This window comes from Sus scrofa, chromosome 16, assembly GCF_054392235.1.
Source record: "Sus scrofa isolate SSC_HxYL_T2T_F1_AM1 chromosome 16, Sscrofa_HxYL_maternal_Yorkshire_Landrace_v2.0, whole genome shotgun sequence".
Taxonomy (NCBI): domain Eukaryota; kingdom Metazoa; phylum Chordata; class Mammalia; order Artiodactyla; family Suidae; genus Sus; species Sus scrofa.
Window position 1 is genome coordinate 22426866 of NC_139398.1, and position 13688 is coordinate 22440553.

The 13688-nt window shown below is 34.7% G+C and overlaps 1 protein-coding gene across 18 annotated transcripts in view; it reads right to left on the reverse strand.

Moving 5' to 3' along the window:
• CDH12 (cadherin 12) overlaps positions 1 to 13688 on the reverse strand; it is a 989627-nt gene that overhangs the window by 394250 nt on the left and 581689 nt on the right. For 10 of the 18 annotated variants that reach the window (XM_021077038.2, XM_021077036.2, XM_085001687.1 and 7 more), the window contains one exon: positions 5859 to 6007. The exons of 4 other annotated variants lie outside the window; for them this stretch is intronic. The gene's annotated coding sequence lies outside the window, so the exon portion shown is untranslated. Of the gene's footprint in view, positions 1 to 5858; positions 6029 to 13688 lie in introns of all 18 variants that reach the window. 4 more of the 18 variants (XM_085001675.1, XM_085001688.1, XM_013984708.3 and 1 more) reach the window with 2 other exon arrangements.

Consider the following 13688-nt stretch of genomic DNA (forward strand, 5'->3'; position numbering starts at 1 on the left):
TTAAGATGGCATTCCTAGAATGAAGAGAATTGGAATGCTGTTTGAGAAGTCAGCATTCTGTAGATAAGTTTGGAACCTTGCTATGGAGCTATCCTGGATACTACTAAAGACAGAAATGTCTACACATTGAGAAGTGGGGTTGGAAAAGCAATTATCACCCTGCTCCCTCTGGACTGCAAAGAATGAAATATGTTAGCAATGCTTAAATAAATATTGTTAGCAAGCGTTAGTAATGTATAGAATCAAACGTTAGCAACATGTTAGAAATATGTTGCTTTTCAAAGCATCCAGTTATTCTATATCCAGTGTGAGTAAGTGAGAATCAACAATGGGTTAAGAAAAATGCTTCTCAATTTCCACCTGGCTCAGAATACCCCATCATCCTTTTATAATGAAAAGAGCTTCTTGAGAAGTTTAGTCAACCTTTAACCCAGGTAAGCTGGACTCTAAGTCACATCCTGTGGTAGGTCCTTGAACACTTACCCACACTCAGGGCAACTATAGAGAATCAGGGGGGCAGAATGAGAGTAACACTTCTCATTGACAAGGAGTGTCAACATCCCAGAGAGATAGAAGTGCAGAATTTGGGCCCTACTTCAGAATCTCACAACAAGATGCTCAGGTAATTTGCATGCCCATTCAAATTTAGAGTTGCTGCTCTATAAGAGCAACCCTCAAACTTGTCTGCATACTAGAATTACCTGGGAAGGTAGTTAAATCTCGGGGATCAGGCCACTTTCCTATATATTCTGATTTTATTGGATAACCTGCATAGGTCTCAAAACTGTGTTTCCTAGTTCCTTTCTCAGATGAAGTCAGTACTCCAGATATGAGAATCAGGAATCTGCTACTTTAAGACACAAATCCTACATAGAGCAAAAGAGAACATTTTGCATTTTGGAGGATAGAAGGCAATGAATTCTATTGCAGAAAATACATTTTATTTATGCTGATTACCTCAATCAATATACAAAGTACTAAATATTTCTGCATGTGTATATGTGTGTATAAATGGTATTTGATAATTTTTCAATTTGTAATTAGAGGATTTAAATTCCATAGCAAGATAATAGATAAGTTAGTAAAGAAGAGGAAATAATAGGCTGGAATCTATCTGGAAATAGATTTTTTGATAATCACCTTGAAGATATTTTACAAATATTCCACAAAATATTTATTATGCCCATAATAAAAAAAAAATGCAACACTGAATTAGTTTCATGAATTTGTTTTTCTTCTAAATAAGGAGCCAGCATACTTTTTTGTAAAAGATAAAGTAGCAAATAATTTCAGCTGTGCACACACTACAATCTCTATGTTGTCACCTGTGCCAGCTCTGGTTTTATATTATAGCATGGAAGCAGCCACTGACAAAAATAGGAAGTTTTCTCTATCTCCCGAATTATTTTCTTTAAAGCAAAATCCACTCACCTGTCTAAATCCAATAGACAAATGTATGCTTTTAAAATTCAAGCGTACTGATATAAACACAGCATCAGGAAGTGATTCCAGCTTCTGGTAAGGTCCAAGTGTGTACTATTTTTAAGGAAAAAGAACAGCCCTGATTTTTTCTACTTGACAGTTAAGGAGAGGGACTAATAACAAAGCTTCTGTTTTATAATAACAGCCATTATTTCCTGAGCACCTGAGCAGTCATAAGTATGTTATATTAATTATCTTTTTTAAAGAATTTCACTCAACACTGCTACAGGATTAGTATTTCACTCCATTTTAAAGATCATAAAAAAATTTAGACACCTTAACTGTCGTCACAGAGCTAAGTATCTTCAGCGGGATTTGAACCCAGAAGTTGAACCCAGAACCTGTACTTAGAGCCACTGCATGTTTCTGCCTTATTAATTGTCTACTGATATTATGAATATGTATGATGTCGGGCCAATTATAATCTTTTAGTATGTAAGAAATGCAGATGTGCTCAGCTTGAATTGGTTAATGGAGCTGAAACCACAGAGGAAAATGTGGAAAACAGGAAAAAGTCTCACTACCACATGGAGTGTCTGGAGTAACACCTAGAATAATATAGCTTTTCTGCTCCTAGGAGCATGCCTTCCTTTAGGTGTTTAGGATTATGGTGAGTCAAAATGTTTGTCTCCTAATTGACCTGAGGGGATTAACTTCCTTTTCTTTGCTCCCACCAACCTTAGGTCTTCTGAAGACAATCATTTCTAAATTTCTCAACTTATGTTTCTGTCCAACAACTACTGATTATCCACAATGAATTTATATTTAAGGTCACCAATCAGCTATATGCTATACAACATGCAGCATCCTTTATTGGCATAGCTCCTTTGAAAGACTACATGGTAGCCATTGGCCCCTCTAGTGATGGCTTAGTTCTGCGTACATTCATGTGTGGTCCAAAATTTGGATTATTTTGTCACTATATCAACATCATTAGTCATAGCAAATCTCTGTGTATACATGTGAAGGCTTATGTAAAGTTAATATAGAAAATAAGTTCCCGTATATGTGAACCTTTTTTTTCTTTCCAGCATTCAATTCTAATTGTCATTGTCTTTATCTTTTCTAATAATGTGATTGTATTTTGCTATAAACCACAAACTCTCTTCAACTTCATTTTATTTTCATTTTTTCAATATAAGTGGCATTGAATTTACATCTCTACTCTTTATTTGATTTTGTCCTCAGAGTTTGTCTACCTCTCTTGGAAAGATGTATATATTGCAGATGCTAAATTTGACTACTGATTATCCCTCTAGTAGAGTGCTTTTTCTGTAAGTGGTAATCAGAATGAGCTTGAGGCAAAGACTTGAGTACTAACCTCTATCAGCACCTAAAAGAACAAAGTATACGCTTCTTTCAAACACTGATAGCTATGGAGTTTAGAAAACCATTCATTTTGAATAAGGCAAGAATTAAACTATTCTGAGGGTAAGAGAATTAATCTGCACTATCTTAAAGTATTCATGAGTGTCACATCAAATATTGGAAAAAGGCTACCATGTATAAGGTAATAAAAAGTATAGTGTAAAGATTATAAGCTTTAAACACACCTTAACCTGAGCCCGAATCATAGATCTACTGTCTATGGTACCACATTTGGCCCAGTTACATGTGCTGTCCCAGACTGCATCTCCTCATCTAGAAAATAGGGGTAAATTACCTCCTATGTTATCATTTTGATTTGGTGATTAAAGAATCATACATACAAGGCTTATACCCAGCTGTCCAGCATTTAGAAGTCTAGGTAGACACAGCCTCAACCCAGCATCTTTTATAGAAAATACTACCTACCTCAGAGCAGGTTATAGATCTTAAGACAAGTTTTATAAAGTTTTCTCAGATTTGGGGGGGGGCTTAAATTTTGAAACCGTCTATTCTAAGTGAGGTTATCCTATAAGATGTGTCTGATCTCACAAGAGGAATAAATTACCAACTGGTGAATGAAAAATGCGATGCAATATAGGACCTAGGAGTAAGGTGGAACCTGGGGATAACATGTGGGAAAAAAATATCTGATCAAGGTGCTGTGACGCTATGTATCATTAACAGTTCCTAATTCTTAATTGCGCCCAAGATTTTCCTCATTCTTTTTTCAGTCTGTGTGAAGTAAATTAAGATAGCTGCACTTTTAAATCCCTTTAAAAATTTTAACTGGAGAAATCCCATCGTGGCTCAGCAGTGGCAAACCTGAACAGTATCGATGAAAATGCAGGTTCGATCCCTGGCCTTGCTCAGTGGGTTAAGGATCCGGTGTTGCCATGAGCTGTGGTGGAGGTCACAGATGCAGCTCAGATCCCGTGTTGCTGTGGTGTAGGCCTGCAGCTGTAGCTCTGATTCCGTCCCTAGCCTGGGAACTTCCATAGGCCGCAGGTGCGGCCCTAAAAAGCAAAAACAAAAACAAACAAGCAAAAACATGTAAGTGTATCTTTTAAAATAAAAAACTACAACTGCTTTCATCTTTTAAAATAAATATTTGATTACACACGAGACACATCCTCCAAGGGTCATATATATCCAGTAAGCACCTCTAATAAAAGTTCATTGGGCAGGATACCACCATGAATTTTGAATCTGGCACAAGGAATACCTTATAATACAGAGCTGTTTTCAGCAATGTACAAGTTTGCTACTAACAAACGTGACTGTTCTTGGTTAATGCTGCCTCTTTCTGTTTATCAAGTGTTGCTTAAAATGTAAAAAAAAAAAAAAGAAGATGCCTAAGACCCAAAGAGAGTGAAGAGTCAAGCACTACTCTGAGGTAGCTTTGAATCAGTTGACAAACCATTGCCCTGAAGAGTGATAGAAGGCTCATTGCAACAGAAGTAAATAAATGTCTTCAAGCTTTGGCTAAAACCGTACAGACAACCAGCTAATACACATCAGTGCCTATGGGTACTCAAAAATATTTTTATTCCTCTGGGGGAAGCAATAACATCAGCCTGAAAAGCTCTCTAGAGAATTTTGGAAGGCTAGCCAATTAATACAAACAGTGTTCTGATATCTTCATAAAACGTCCCATCTCAGGATACCCCAGGAGAAACATGGACTCAATATTTCAGGAAATATGAGTGCTCATTATTTGAAGCCCGTTTAAGATACCGTTATAAATATTTACAAAAAAAAGCAGCTAGATTTTACTTTGTGCTTTAGCATAACAGATGTTATTGAAATGCAATCTGTGTATGACCTCATGACAATATACACTTGTATTTTAAATGAATATCTGTTTTCATTGTTAGAAAATCTTTTTGAAGTATGAGTATTAACATCATAACAAGGAAATTAGTTGCTATTATTCACTCATGTGGTTAGAGTGCTAATCAATGAATTACATACTCATGGTGGTAAAATCATTTCATTTTTTGATTACATAGAAATTTAGCATAATGTGGGATAAAACCATCAGACTATATTTACAAGTGCAAAGTAAAGTGGGAAAGTTCAGATAATTAAATCTAACTTTGGAAGAGTTGCTTCCATTGCTTCTAGATATATTTAACAATCTTATAAGGAAAGGGTTTAAAAGAAATAATGTGTGTTAATTTGTCTAAATTACCTAAATAATTACTGTAAGGCATGTAAAATGCAAGTTTAACCTTAGTTTACTCTTGTTTGATGACAAAGTCCAGCCTCAAACATAGAAGCCAAGATGTCAATACACATAAATGAAATCTATTATTGAAGAATTCTCCCTTCAAAGATAAGCATTTTGGAAAGAAGGTAATTTTTGTTTACTTTTCTTTATAATAATCTGTCTCATAAAAATTCACCTGTCTTGTATAAAAATTGTAGATCATATCAGTATATGATAAATCTTTTTGATTCATTTTTCTTAACAGCTCCATCAGAAACTTTATTTAAATTTTAATTGCTAAATGGACACTATTAAAATATTCAAGGATTTAGTCCTAAATCCTTCAACCCAGAGGGAACTCTCAGGGACGTTGTTAAAGTAAAAAAGCTGCATAAAACCTCAACTCTCATTTGCAAATTTTCTTTCCATCTAATTGAACTTTGAAGCTTTCAGACTCAAAGATCTTACCGTATGACATCAACAAAACACTTCAATCAAAATCAAGTTACCTTAGCACCTTGCAATTCTCTAGATTATTTAAAAATCTAAAATGAGAAATTAACTCTCTTTTCCTATTTTCTCTTGTTGCAAGTTAGAATACTTAAATTTCAAAAGAAATTGCTCTGTAATTTCATTATCCCCAAACATCAGCTTTCATTCTAGGACACTTGCTTATAAACTAAGCCTTTCCCTGACATAAACAGTCACTTGCTGCAGTGCAGAATGTCAGTTTAGTCAGTTAGAACTTTCCATGCAGAAATTCAGTGTGATGCAGTCTTTCAGATCAAGCGGCACTTACCTTAATTGAAATATTCACTGTGAAGGAGGTGAGAAATCAGTCAAATCAACCGTGAACAGGGAGGGAAGAGTGAAGTTTTCAATCAACACCCTCCAAGTAGCTGCATGCTGGGCTGCTTTTTTTCCTGTTTACGTGGAGCCCCTCACTGTCTAAGAGAACAAAAAGAGAAGCTGAAATCCTCAGAGGTTCCAGTGAGTAAATGAGGACTAAGCGACGGATGTTTCTTAACGGGAGATCCTCTGAGCCTGCTGCGTTTGGTGGCTCCCTAACTGCTGTGATAGGCTCCTGTCAGGTCCCTGGAGCTGGGCGATCATCATTGACCTGATTAGCAGGGAACACTCTGTGTGTGCAGGGAACACACGCCGAGGGGTGGTGGGCCTCCTGGGAACTGGAAAAGGCACCAGGGCCACTTGGAAATCTTGTCTTTTCCAGCCTAATGGATGAACTACCACTCTGACTGTAATTTGCAAAGGGGATGAGCCACAGCGGCAAGCCACAAAGGGCTTAAACAAACGGGTGCTTTCTCCTGCGGTTCTGCCAGGTGACTTCGTGTGAAACAGCAGGAACAGTGAAACAATTAATCCACTGATGGAGCTGATTTGGAAGACAAAACTAAAGCTGAAAAATGTTCAAAGAGATGTGATCAAAGAGATAGCTGTGCCTGTCTTCGCCCCAAGCCTGGTACATACTTCAACCTTTGTCTAAGTAAAATGTTTTTAAAGGTTTATCACAGCCCTCTAGAGTGCAACTCTGAGTGATTAAAAAAAAGGAAGTATTCATACAAAATAAGCATGTTTGGCAGTTTCTTACAGACACAAGCACTCAAACCAAGACACGGAGAAGCGCTGCTTATGTAGTTTTTCAAATAGCCTTTTTAATTAGCATCCCACTTGCAAAAATGTTTGCATTATACTCTTAACCTGAATAGCTATTACTCCTATAGTATAGGAGAATGCATCATTACACCTAACTAAATCATCTCTTCTACTATTGTTGAAATGCTGATTTTTCTCAAACAAAAACAAGGGTAAGAGGATCCAAAATGTCAAATGACCTATTAAATATATGCTGTGCCTTTAACAACCTGCTGATTGCCATCCGCTGACCACCTGAGAAGCAATTCAACGTTTCTGATATCAAAAGTTACCACTTCCTCAGAGAGATTTAATTCTGTCAAAAAGATTTTGGAACTAAGTGCTAAACCCCCAAATGATTAAGTTTTGACAGCTCTCACTTCTATAGGGGAAAATTATTCCAATAACATAAAAAGAACAGATGAAAAAAGTCATTTGCATGTCTTGAGGGTGAGAAAAATCTCCCTGCCAGGGAGAAAACTGACAAATGTCCTATCACAATGGTCCTGTGTGATGTGTTCAGCATTTCTGTTTTTCCAAGTGAGGCTCACTTGGGACATATGGCATTCCTTGGGTGTCTGTGTGTGTGTGTGTGTGTGTGTGTGTGTGTGTGTGTGTGTGTGTGTATGTGAGAGAGAGAGAGAGAAAGAGAGAGAGAGAGAGAGCGCACTATGGAGAGAGAGGCTATATCTGCAATTTACATGTATTTTTGAAAAATACCAAATTTCAGTAAAGGGATACACAAAACATAAATAAAGGAGAACTTGTTTGCTGTCTATATTCCCAAGTAAATATAAAAAAGTATTTCTTTCAAAAACAAGCTTTTTGATGGTGGAACTTCTTGGACGAGATAAACTTCAGTGTAACTGAGTTTTTATAATAGGACAGACATTTGATTTTAAAGAGATGTACCAGGCAGAAGCCCAGGAGAGCTGAGCCTGTGTCCCAGGCAGAGGAGGTCTCTTGCTCCCTCCGCTGGTGGAGGGTGAGAGGCGAAGGTGAGGAAACCCAGTTGATGGATTCAGGAGAGGAAGAACACTTCTGCCACCATTTAGCAGGAAACACACTACCCAATTATAGACTGGCGTTAGAGTGTTCGAGTAGAAGAGAGACCGCTTAAATCAAAATGATGTATGTAAATAAATGTAAAATAAATAGTAGGAAATATAACTAATATTTTCTTCTGCAAGGATCCTGACTAGTTCTTAACGTAGCACTTGTGAATTAAAATCTGATGGATTCCATGGTTCTGATGTGTAGTAGGTCTAACAATTATAGCATCCCAGTCATGTATTTTTCTAAGCTTCATCTGAGCATCTTAAATAGTGACATCTTTTTAAAAGCTTTTTTAAAACCTTAAGACAGTGCTTATTTTCTTGAAGTCTGTCCATTAGCAATAATTGTCACCAACTAAAACAGGTATACTCTAAGTTAAGGTAATTTTGTCCCATAGTAGATAGTTTCTACCTGGAAAGTCCTGACTGCAACAGATTTCATTAGCGATACTTCCAAAATAAGTCTTGGTGTTCTCATAGGATCTAAGGGTTTTTCACTCTGGATATTTTCTACAGAGACTAAGAATAATTCTGTGGCCGTTGTTTTTTTTTAATATTATGTTTAGGAAATAATTGATTTTCTGTAGAAGTACACTCATGACTGACAAAGCAGAATAATACTATTTTGTAGTGTGTGTAAAGAGGACATAGTACTGGTGATTATAGGTATTACATATTAAATGCTTACTATGTGCCAGATGCTTTGCATACACTTCAGCTATACCCATTGTCCTTGAAACCCTTAGAACAATCATATGAAGCAAACATTATCATCTCATTATTTTTTTTTTATCAATTAAGCTAAGGCTCTGTGAAGTTAAGTAAATTTCCTACTGCTGAATAGCCAGTACAGAGTAAACCAGAGTTAAAACTCAGGCCACTTCAGTTGATGCTTAGAAATTCTCCAACTCCAAAATCAGTGAAAGCACTTGCTTCCAAAAGAATAGGAAACTTATCTCGTGATTTGCAAAACAACATTTTTCATCCTTAAAACCGTATTATGATTAATAAAATATTACATTATAACAGCTTAACCACAATAAACATTTATCTATATTTGGTCAGAAAATTAACTTCAACGAAAATAAACTTTAGTCTAAGAAATAAACTAAATTAGAACTTTTAAATAATATCATTTCATTAGCTCAAATTGGTCAATTTCAATTTTTTTTTCTCTTTTGCAATTCATTTCCCCTCTTCCTCAAATAGTAGTTTTTGCTTAGGATAGGAAAATGATCCTACTCTAGTACACAGTGATCTCAAGAACATTTACTAAAAATGTATTAAGCCAAAATTAAGATGATTTCTGATATATCAGTTTTCCAAGAGAAGTAATATAATATCAAAGCTTAAAATAACTATAGAGCTGAATAATTCATTTCCAGTTTAAGCTTTATCTAGAAGTTTCTTAAACCTTACATGAATCTCACTATTCATATGGTCTGTTGAAATTCTCAGACACATTCACAATCTCACATGGAAGTGTTGTGACCATGCTTTTTTAAGGCTTCTAATAAAAAAATCTATCTAAAAAGATATAAGAACTTAAATGAATGCAGCCCTTAAACCAAGAAATTTCCCACCTATCGTCTCATTTGATTCTTACAGGAATCTTGTGATATACATTATGATAAGTATTTTACTCATATTTTAATGATGGGAACTTAGGAACAAAAAGAGCAAGTGATTATCCTTTTTGTCTTTGATGCTTGCCAGAAAACCTAATGTCTTCCTTTGCAGACAAGGCTATTGCTCTCCACTATGTCTAACAAATATGTTTGTCAGTTATCTTTTGGAAAAAAAAAAAAGGAATTAAATGGATATCTAAATGGAAGCCATTCTTTATTTATTTGGGTTTGTTCTAAAGAGTCAGAACTGTGATATAAGAAGGGAGGAAGTTACTCTGAGCTGGTACGAAGCTTGTGCCTTATAAGTACAGGGATCTTTCCGCTTATATTTTTCATATAATTTTCTTAATGTTAACTATAATTATATTAAGACAATTTTAGATGTAGATCTTACAATTCTTAAATGACTTCTATCCTGTTTCTCTTTGAACTTGAGATTCAAATATTACCTCTCTTTTGAATTAATTATCAGGAAAGAAGAAAGCTCAGAATCTTAGTGTTAATTGCCCATTTTTAATAGAAGTATCATTGATGTACAATATTATATGTCACAGGTATACAATATGGTGATTCACAATTTTAAAAGTTATGCTCAATTTATAGTTATTATAAAATATTGGCTATGTTCCCTGTGTTGTGCAATATATGCTTATAGCTTATTTTATACACGATAGTTTGTACCTCTTAATACTCTCACCTTACACTGCTTTTCACTCCTTCTCTCCCCCGAGTGGTAAACAGTAGTTTGTTCTCTGTATCTGTGAGTCTGTTTCTTTTTCATTATATTCACTAATTTGTTGTATTTTTTAGATTCCACATATAAGTGATATCATACAATATTTCTCTAACTTATTTCACTTAGCATAATACCCTCCCAGTCCATCTATGTTGTTGCAAGTGGCAACATTTCATCCTTTTATATCGCTGAGCAGTATTCCATTTTGTATACTTACCACATCATCTTTATCCATGCATCGCTGTTAATAGTTTTAAATATAAAAAAGAAAAAAGCTAACAGAAATAACAAGAAATTGATCTTTCAGCAGCAGTGTTGAGCTAATATGAACACAGGAATGTTTGGGGAATGCTAATAGTTTCCGCATTTGTGTAAGTTGTGGAGGCTAAAAGGTTAAATTTACCAGCCATTAAGTTAAACTTTCCACATTTTTGAAACCACTCCTATATACTCATGAATTGGAGATACTGTGAACTTCTGGACATAAAAAAGCTAGACTGGATATCAACTTGGACTACAGTCAAAAGTCTGGCACTAACTAGCTTTGTAACTTTGAGCTATTTAAAAAAGCTTCTAGGTAATAATTTCATTGGAAAATATATAGAAAATAGGCTATATTATCTTTAATATTTCAGTCAGCTATAAAATTCTTTTCTATTTGACTAAAATTTTGTAATAGTCTGTCTTACTTAATTTAGGAGTAATCGGGCAGTCAAGAAGAAAAGTTGTATCCAGTTTTCTCTTCTCTCCATCCTGTAATGTCCCTAACAGTTTTATTTTATTCTAAAAATGACATTACAGAAAAAAATTATTTTCATAGCTCAGGTATTTTAAAAATCAGCCAGAAGTCATTGATTTGAAATTATACATGATAGATGAGAACATTTGCTAAGGGCAAGAATTCTTTAATTTTTTTAAAAAGTAGCTATAACACATTCCTTTTAAAGGACATAGCTGTTACATTACATCTAAAATGGATCCTTAGCCTTTTGCTTTATTGTCCTGGTCAGTTAAAACTGAAAGGAGGTTTAATTAAAATGATTGAGAATTAGCTTAAGCTAGGGAGAATGATTTTGAAATGGACATATAATATTAATATATTTTGTATTTTTAAAACCACATTTCTACTTTAGTAGGCAGCTATTTTAAACTAACAGAAAAACACAGTGCATAATTAAAAGAAATGGCATTCAGTAGACATAACAGCTTGGTGTTTTACCCATTTCCTGTTAGCTCAGATTTATTCCATCTTGTTTATTTTGGAGATGATTATTAAGTAAATGCACAATGAAATAAATAACATATAAACTTTAAGAAATATTGAATTTACTTAAAGCTATTGACTCTTAATGATGATTAATTAGGTGTATAAAATCCAAACCACACACATTTTTAGCAATGATTTAAAATTAAGTTACTAAAAAATACACATAAAATACTATTTAATGAACAGTAGAACTTCATAGAAAAAAAGGGAGCATGTTTATATCTTTACTGAGTAACTCTTTATCATTTTTAGAGAATCAGAAAAGGGGAAAGGTAGAGTGAGTAAAATTAATGGGATGTAGAAAGGTCAAGAAGCACTAACATGGTAAACAGTATCAAATTAATTTGCTATTCACCAGAAATTCCTAAGATAAAAATAAAATCCTAATTTAGATACACCTACTAATTTTAAACTCTGTAACTGTATATCTAATTGTTTCAAGTCCTTTCTACCACCATACACCTATGATCATAGTTAAAATTGAAAAGAAAAATGCCCTGGGAGTTCCTGTTGTGGCTCAGTGGGTTAAGAATCTGACTAGTACCCGTGAGATGCAGGTTTGATCCCTGGCCTTGCACAGTAGGTTAAAGTATCAGGCATTGCAGTGAGCTGTGGTGCAAGTCACAGATGCAGCTCAGATCTGACCTGCTGTTGCTGTTCTGTAGGCCGGCAGCTACAGATCTTTGAAATATAACTTGGTAGTTTCTTAAAAATATACCTATTGTATGATATATATGTTATATGATACAGCTATCTCACACTAAGGTATTTACTCCCAAAGAAGAGAAAGCATATGTTCATTCAAAGACTTGTACACAAATGACTATTTTCATAATAGCAAAGCAGCTGGAAACAATCTAAATGCCTATCAAAAGGAACAAACTGTAGGACACTCAAAACTGAACCAGAAGGTCCTTGTGCTGACTGAAAAGAAGTCAGAAAAAACAAGTAAGTAGCATGTAATTCCATTTATGTAGAATTAAAAAATGTGGAAACAAAACAGATAGCTTTGTGACAGAAGGCAGGGAAGTGGTGATGAAGGATGGGGGAGTAAGAGATGGTAAAGGGGTACAAGAAGTCTTTTGATAAAAATAATAAAAATGTTCAGTATTTTGAGTATGGTAGTGGTTTCAAATTTGTATACATTTCTCAAAACTCATCTAATTTATATTTTAAATATGTGCAGCTTATTTTTTATGTTATACCTAAAGTTATAAAAAAAGACATCTTCATTTCTTCTTTAATTAAACACTACCATAATTAAACTGTCAATGCTGCCTCATATCCGTAATAATAGTCTGTGTGCCTTTCCTCCTATTTCTTATTTTCTAAAGGCACCATATTGAAGATGGTATAAAATCACCTACTTTATATTTCTAATGGTTTCTTAAATTGTAGAGAGCATTCCCCATTCAATCAAAGTTTAAGACAACTTTAAACTTAATGTCTTAGTACCTATCAGATAATAGATCAGTAAAATTTTATATAGGGAAATAAAGTGCCATTCCATTGGAAACAATGACTGCTATGAATTGCTTAATTACTTCTTGATACGCATATATCATTGTCCATTTGTCCCTAACTTCTCTTTAATGTGAACTGCAATCTTACCACAGAATAGCTTTAGCACCTATGCCACAGCAGGCGACTCTACATTACAGAAAAATAATTGGGCTTTCTTAGCCCCTAACTGCATTTGACAGGCCTTAAGATAGAAATACTTTATATAGCATCACGAAGTTGATATTGTTACAGATGGTTCTAAAAGGAACTACTTCTTATTCCTTTTCAGTTATTTACTGAATTGAACTTTTTCTTAGGGTCTCACAGTGACTCCATCAACTTCTGAATACCAGATTTTATTCTATCTTCAGTTATACTGACTGTAATACCCAGTTTCCTCTCCTGTCAACTTGTTCATTTTCACTCTAGGCCAAAGTCAATAATTTGCTTATACAACATAAAGAATAGGTGACTTCTATCTGCCTTGCTGACTCTATTTTTCTTATTACAGTAGAATAATGCAGAGCTCGTAACATCTCCTGGACTGTTGGTAGGTAGTCTGACATAATGCTTTCAACCACCTCATGTTCATAAAATATATGGACTAAAGTTTTGTAGTAATGGTACAGTCATAAAAATAGTGGAAAAAGAGCAGGAATTTTGGTGGCTCACCAAAATTAAAACAACACAGCGACATGGCAATAGCAAACACCAATTGTGAAAGTATCTTTGGGCTAGTCATTTTATACACGTTTGGTTCAGTTTCCTCAGATTAGAAAAGAGAATA